This window comes from Ixodes scapularis, unplaced genomic scaffold, assembly GCF_016920785.2.
Source record: "Ixodes scapularis isolate PalLabHiFi unplaced genomic scaffold, ASM1692078v2 PGA_scaffold2__306_contigs__length_199485367, whole genome shotgun sequence".
Taxonomy (NCBI): domain Eukaryota; kingdom Metazoa; phylum Arthropoda; class Arachnida; order Ixodida; family Ixodidae; genus Ixodes; species Ixodes scapularis.
Window position 1 is genome coordinate 171022424 of NW_024609857.1, and position 7790 is coordinate 171030213.

Consider the following 7790-nt stretch of genomic DNA (forward strand, 5'->3'; position numbering starts at 1 on the left):
ATATAGTGACGGACCGTTTACAGCTGCATTGACACTGGCGTTCGAATACACCATTTGCTATTTTACCCAAGCATCAAGTAGAACGCAGCGATTGGTGTTCCACGCGCCACACGAGCACGCCTTCCCCGTATAAAATATTCGAAGTAAATAACCAAAATAAAGCGTTGACGAACTCGCGTGCAAGATACAATTTGTTTAAAGGCTGAACTCCATGGGACGAATATGCTGCGAATAACCGACGAATTTTGCCCGGCGGCTTTTGCTCTGCGCGTGGAATGAACACAGTGGCTACGTCGAGCGCAAAGCGGGCATGCCGTCGGGTGGCGTCCGTCAGTTATTCGTCACATAATTCGTTCCATGGGTTTTTTCTTTAGAAAATTTACTACTGCTGAGGCCAGCACGTGCGACGCGTGGAACACCAATCCCCGCATTCTCCTTGATGCTTGGGTAATATAGCATTAGGAATATTGCAACCACGAAGCGAATCAGATGCGTAGCGATGCAGCTTGCCGTAAGCTGTCACAAAAGGCTTAAAAACCGGTCTCATTTCGGTCGGTCGGAGTCAAGCGCAAGTGTGTGAACGGACCGCCAGAGCCTGCATCGTTAGGGCCGTCAAGTGACAACAAGAAGTGGACGTGTTGTGGAGCAGCCATTAGGATACAAAGACTGACAGTTCCGTCACGAGCACTAAAGGCTCATTCACACTGCCCCATTTTCTTACGTTAAGTTACGTTACGTATAAGTCACCAAAACATTCGTGTCTCGAATGTCTCGTGTCATGCTTTCTCCTTGAACTTGTAGCCTCGCTTAATATGAAGCAGAGATGTCCTGCATTGTGACCTCTACGTAATATTTCTTAATGTAACTTAATGTCGAATTCGCGTGGTCATTTCCCGGCAAAATATTTTGCCATATCTCCGCCAAGGGCGTTCGCGTGGTCAAAGGCTGGCGAGTGCGCGCCGTTCGGGTGGCAGTTCTCAGGCGTGTGCTGGCAATTTACCGGCACAATTTTTGCCCGAGCTCCAAGAGGTCGGGCAGCTTGTCTGCCAGACTGTATCCGGTATCGTCATATCCGAATCGGGAAAGGGAACCAAACGAAACAGTGGTCGCCGAGAGCGTGTTCTAGTAGAAAACGAAGCCACTGAGACAGACACCCCTCTGTGGTCCGAGAAAGACAGCAAAAACAACGGAGATAAAGATAAAATATTTTAAAGGAAGCTTCCGCAAGATCAGTTTCCTATGGGACACAGCGTGTTATTACACCGCTGTAAAAAATGCATTGATAGTGCTGCAGCTCGACACTTGAACGCGCATTACTATTTTAGAGGGCTGGGTCAAATCAAAATGCTGAGGATTCCAGCAAAAAGGTAATAGCAAGAAAATGGAATATAAAATGGCGACGCTGGTGAGCCTTCTAGGATCCTTGTAAGATGGCAACAGTTCCTCGAGAATCTAAACAAAATATATTACAATTTGTTTACCCACATCTCAGAGTCCAAATATATGTTGCTGATGCCTAGAGCGTGCCTATTGTATCATAAAATAATCGTGGAAGAAGTTAACGAAGTTCACGAGCGACCCAGGCAGACGAAAACGCCAGTTGCAGGCGCTTTGTGTTCGGGTGGAGAGGGTCACGTGGTGCGCCGCTGGCGCGGTTTTCGTTGCCTCTGCCGCCGGCGTGAGCTCGCCGGCGATAGACCACCCGAATTCGCCATAACTTAAGAAAACGGGGCGGTATGAACCAGCCATTAGCTGTATTCATGAACCGTAGCACTACTCTCTCTTCAAGAAAAAGAAAAAGAGTGGCGTGTTATGATGTGCTATTGTAGAAGAAGAGGACTCTTGGTGAGCCCGCTGTCATGACCGTGGCTGGGCTAGCGCACACCAGCTCGGAGCACGTGGAGCGAAAGCTCGCGCTGCAGAACCCAGGGATGCTGGGTTCAATCCCCACCCCTGCCCGTTTCGATCTGGATGAGCATCGTACCGGCGTGCGGTCGTGCATCACTACTGCGTGGTGCACGTTAAATACCCCAGGCTAGCGGTTGTACTGCACTGGCTAAATTGCTCATCTACAGCTGGGAGACTCGTCGCCCCTGTGAGGCAGACCAAGTTCTAGGCTGTATAAACATACACACAACCCAATTTTTTTTTTTCTTTTCATGACCGTGGCGCGTGTCGTGCTTTGGAATCGACAACCGGCTGACATGGCTGCTGGTTTTTTCCTTCCTATATGTAAACAGTTAGCTGAAACCAGAATTCTGACCTTTACCGATGTGGCAGTCATCATCCACTAAAATTTCAGGGGATATCATAAACTCTAATGACTGTTCACCATCTTTAGTGAAAACTTTTGCAAAGTACTGGTTAGAGTTGCTTGCAATCCCTAGTTTGTCGTTTGTAGCACCCTGTGCTGTATTTATCTCTTTAAATGTTTTCCTGGATGCTCTAAAACTTTTCCAAAACGTTTGCGGCGATTCACGAATACATTTTTGCATTGTGACGTTATAAAACCTGTACTTTGATTTCCTTAACAAACAATTCAATTCTGTGCTAAAAGCCTAGATATCATTCAATAATGCCGAACTTGGTACACGAGGATAGTTTGACCTGCGCTTTTCCCTTTAGGTGAATGGCATTCTCTCATTACTCAGGAATTTTTCACTGGTTTACGTTTTGATTTTAAGGGCATATACTTATTTATACATTTATGAGCTTGAAATTCCAACCAGAGGTCATTAAAACTTACTGACTCATCATGACTAAGCTCCTCAAACGGTCCATAGTGGTAGTCTAACTCGTCTATAGTATAGCCGTCAGGCATGCCGAAGTCTCAGCAGGATGGACTGGATGCTTTTTTAAACGGCGTCAAAGCCATGCTTATGTTAGCTATAAGGTGATCTGAAAAACCGGGCAACAGTTCAACTTCACGAGGCCATGACGCAATCCCTTCCCTTAAAAAGAAGGATTGAGAACTGACTATAACGATTAGCTTAAGTTAGTGGTAAAAAAAGCGCCAATGGCAGTTTCAGGTTACCGCGTTTCAGGTAACATTTTACCCCACATTACGCCCTTCACTTAAAATTCCCCACCGCACGCGGAACTGACGCAGAACATCTTCATTTGTTAACTGGAGCAGGATTCGTCCCTGGCGGGTGGTAGACAGCACGCACAACCAATTCTCGGTTCCCTAGGTATATCTGGCACCACGCGGTTTTTGTCAGACGGATTCTGTATCGTGGAGTACTTTATCCTTTCATCAATAAAGATGGCAACACCACCCGAACCACTGTGTTAACATCCCACCAGGACTAACAGTCGCGGCACGAATAAAACGTAACAGGACTGGCAGCCTCCTGCGACTAAGCAGGTATTATGCCCGAGCGTCGCAACACGACTCACAGTTCCCTACGGCTAAAGGGCTGTCCAAACAGAACACTGCAGATAGCGTGTTTTCTAATTTCTAAATTCACGGCACGTGCTGTACTCCGGTTTTTTTCACAAGACATATAGTACTAATTGAAGCAATACGTATACCAGGCACGCATCGAAGATTTTTTTTCGGAGAAAGAGGGGGAGGGGGCATGTCGAAATGTGTTTTTATCAAGAGGTACATGACTCAAGAGGTCCAGTGTTGGTGAAAAAGTTCAATGAGTCAAGGAATGAAACAGAGTGATCCAACGAGTCAAGAACTCCGCGGCGGGTCACAACACAAGGTTGCTATCAGATAAGGGCGATGATTTGGAGCAAGGCTCTCCAAACATTTTGGTTTTTGTCACAACCCCCCAAAAAAATCGAGAGAGAGTTCTCTGGGAATGACGTTGTTAAAGCGTGGACCACTGACCGAGCGATACGTCCACGCCCTGGTAGAGAGTCTGAGCAATGAAGAGAAACTGAGACGTATGACAAAAGCACAAGGAAAGCTAATTACGATACATACACTCGGCACAAATAGCTTCTGTAATATTGGGCAGAACGCTTACGAGAGCAGGGTTTACAAATCTAGGTTTACAGAGGCTTATACAGTTACTAATGAAGATGTTACGATTAACCGAATCCACATCACGATCATCTGGTGGGCTAGTTGGTTGATCATTATGTGGAATTAACAGCGCAAATACGACAAGCAAAGATAGACAAGGGACACAGGATAGAGCGCTGAACTAACAACTGACGTTTAACGAAAAAAGAAAGAGGTAAAAGAAACTAAGCATGCTTTTAAAAGATGCATAATGAAAACCCGCAAAAACATGCTATAGCTAGAGTACTCCCATACGCTGCCTGAAAATAAATTAAGGATACTAAGCTTTAAGCTCCTCGCTTAAAATACTTTTTGAAAACAATTGAGTCCTGGGACGACGTTCATAGAAACTCCGGTAGAAAAAAGAAAGAGGAAGTTTACGACTAAAATATTCACAGATGCTAAGGATCGTTAAAGATCGCGACTTAAAAAATAAAGTTCTTTTGGTGACAAGGCCAGGGACGGCGCACTTTCGCAGGCATCCCCACTGGACAGAATAACCTTTGCCTCGTAGAGCTCTCGAGTTTGCCGTTCCCCGTAACGCTTCAGCATTTTTGTTTTCCTGAATAAGGCGGAGCACTGGCAGTCCCTGACAAGTATGGCAAAGTGGCCTGCTGGCGACGATTTTAGTGACACGGCATGTTTTCTTAGACGATCGTTGACGGACCTTCCTGTCTAACCCACGTACACTTTCCCAGAAGTAAACGGTATTTCGTATACGACTGCACATTGGCATTCGACGTATTTTTGTTGATGTTGAACTCCGCACACGCCCTGTTGCTGCTGCTTGTTGTTAATTTTTGGACACAACTTCTTTCGTTTGTCCGGTGCAGATAACACGACTTTGACGTTAAACTTCGATGCAATCTTCTTAAGGTTGTGGGAAATGCGGTGAATGTATGGAAACACAGCCGGTCGGATATTTGTGTCCCTTTTTATCTTCTGTCGTCTGCGTGAGGTGATAATAGACTCGGCGACGTCATACAAGATGGAACTCGGATAACCAGAATCTTGAAGACGCTGAATTTGATCATGAAAGCTGTCCCCCACTGAACGTATACAGGATTTTTTTTTAGCGCCGCATTTAGGGAGTTTTTTTTACAATTCCTCTCTTAATAATCTTCGAATGTGCCTAGTCGTATTGCAGGAGGCCTTTCTTGGATCTTGAGGTGTACTTCCAACAAGTATGATGTTCAAAGAACGACAGTCATAGATCCAAGAATTGAAGGACGGTGTTCACCGGTAACTCATGCGTGAACTTGAGCCCTTGTCCTTTTTCTAAGAAGGTGGATTGTATAGTGTCGAATATTTGTAATTCATTGTCTGCCGGGCGTTGTGTGAGAAGAACCAGGTAGCCGTCCACGTACCTAAAGATACAGGAACCTTCGCCGGTGGGAAGGGCATTAGCTATTGCCCGATCACACTACGATAGAAAAATATCGCAGAGGACTGGAGCCACGCACGACCCTATACAAATTCCTTTCTTTTGCAAGTAAGTCTTGCCCTCAAACGCAAAGACCGTGGCAGAAAGGTAGAATTGCAAAAGTTCTAGAAATGATTCTTCAGAAATTCCACATTCGTTTTAAAAGGACGCGGTTCCCGTTGCCTCAATAGACTCTTTGACGGCTGAAAATAATTTTGAATGTGGGATCGAAGAAAAAAGGTCTTCCAGATCAAGCGAAAATCTGTATTTGACTGTCGATGTATCCTGCTGAAGGTACTGTATAACCTCCTCGGAGTTTGTATCAGAAATAGATAATTCAGTACAAGGATAGAAAGATGACGGAGTAAGAAGCGTGACATCAACCATTGCCATGATCCCTTTTCAGTTACAACGACCCGAAAAGGACAACCGTACTTGTGGGTTTTGACTGTGAAAAACATGTCTAAATTATCTTTTTCGGTAGTCAATATCAGCTTCTTCATTTGGATCAACTCAAGCCTGGTGCACAGTTGGAGCGCCATGGCCTTCACCTTTTTGGTTTTGTCTTCTAGATGGTTAAAGTTCTTGACTATGGCCACTCCTGCCTCTTCCAGGTTGTTTGTCCTCGATATAACCACAAAGCCCCCTTCCTTATCAGACACCAACATGTTTAAGTCGTTTGTGATGAAGTATTCAACTAAACGAGACATGTTCATCTTCCTTTGACTGCCATCTGGCACAGATCGGAAAAGCACGTCGACACTGTCTTCAATACGTCGGGTTTTTTCACTTTCGTGAGCCTTATTAGGTTTTTTTTTTATTTTTTAAGTCGCGATCTTTAGCGATCCTTAGCATCTGTAAATATTTTATTCGTAAAACTTCCTTTTTTTTCTACCGGAGTTTCTATGCACGTCGTCCCAGGACTCAATTGATTAAAAAAAAGTCTCTTAAGCGAGCAGCTTAAAAGACTTTTTGGCTTCAGTCCCGTTGGCTGGCGCTCGTCGACGAGACTCCCATTGGCCGCTGCGTGTCAGTTTTAACGGCCGCTCACCCCATGGCGCTGCGTGTCCGTTAGCGCGCCGTTAACACGGAGCGTCGAAGGTCAGCGCGCCGAAGAGAGCGTGCACACTGACCGGCGACGAAAAGTACGCAGCGAACGAAATAAGGGAGCGGACGGGTGGCTTGCTTGTTTTCGCGTTCACAACTCATAAGAGCAGCTTAGGTCTACCTCGAGCCTTTTTTATTATGGGCCTTTCTTTTACTGCTTTGTTAAGATCGGTTGTTTCAAGACAATATGACGTTCTCAATAGCTGCTTAGCATTCCAACATAAGTAACTAAACATTCATTTTTACGGTTGGCTTTTCGTTTTTCGGGTACTGCCGTGTGTCATCCGTTGTGCGAGGTTAGGGCGTATACTGATGTTTTGAGATACATTCACGAGACGGACCGTTCTTTGATGCTCCTCTAACGAGAAACGGCGAATGTAACAGCACCGTTTCTCGTGTAATAACTCCTCCGTCTTCCTGGCTAAAGTGGCAGGAAAAACTCAAGAACACGTCCGTAGACCACAGGAGCGCCCCCCCCCCCCCCCCCCCCTCCCCCCCGGACGTGAGGAATCTTGTGTATTACAGTGGTGGAGACAATAAAATTGGTCCGCGGACTGGCTCGTCGGAGCCCGACCACGGTTATCGAGGTTTTAGACTCGACTCAAAGGCGTTTTGCACACGCGCCCGATTATAGCCGCTATTACTGACCTTCTCTCGCTGCCAAGCCACCGAAGCGGGCGTTGACAAGCGAGCACAAAAGTCCGCGTTGGGGAGGAGTCTTTAGCAGAATATAACAGGGTTATAACCTATCCTGGTCTGGTTATGAAGTGAAGTGCACGAAATTGGTGGAAACCCAAAGGCACAGACGAACGAACGGTTAAAAGTTTGAGATTGGGGGCTCCGTAAAAAATAATTACATATTTTAAAAGTGAAATTTGGTTATGGCAGCTCCCACTCACAGCAGCGGCGAAGCAACCTTTTCCAAAAAGTGTTTTGCGGATTTGCACGCTCTTTTCATTGTGCCCCGAGTGACGCCCCATGCGTGTAAGCATGTGCAGCGTGCGCAAGAACGTAGTGTTTGCAGGCCTATAATCTTACGCGCTTCCCGCACAAGTTGAGGCATGGCGGCGAGCAAACATCCCGCTTGCAGTCGAAATTCTAACAACTGCCACGGAATATCTTGACAACGGGAAGCAAATTCCCGATTGGAACGTGCCAGCTGAAGCGAATATTTCTAAAATTAATTGGGCTTAGGTAAATAATTTGCTAATTATGGCTACATTTTCTACCTAACGCCCGCGG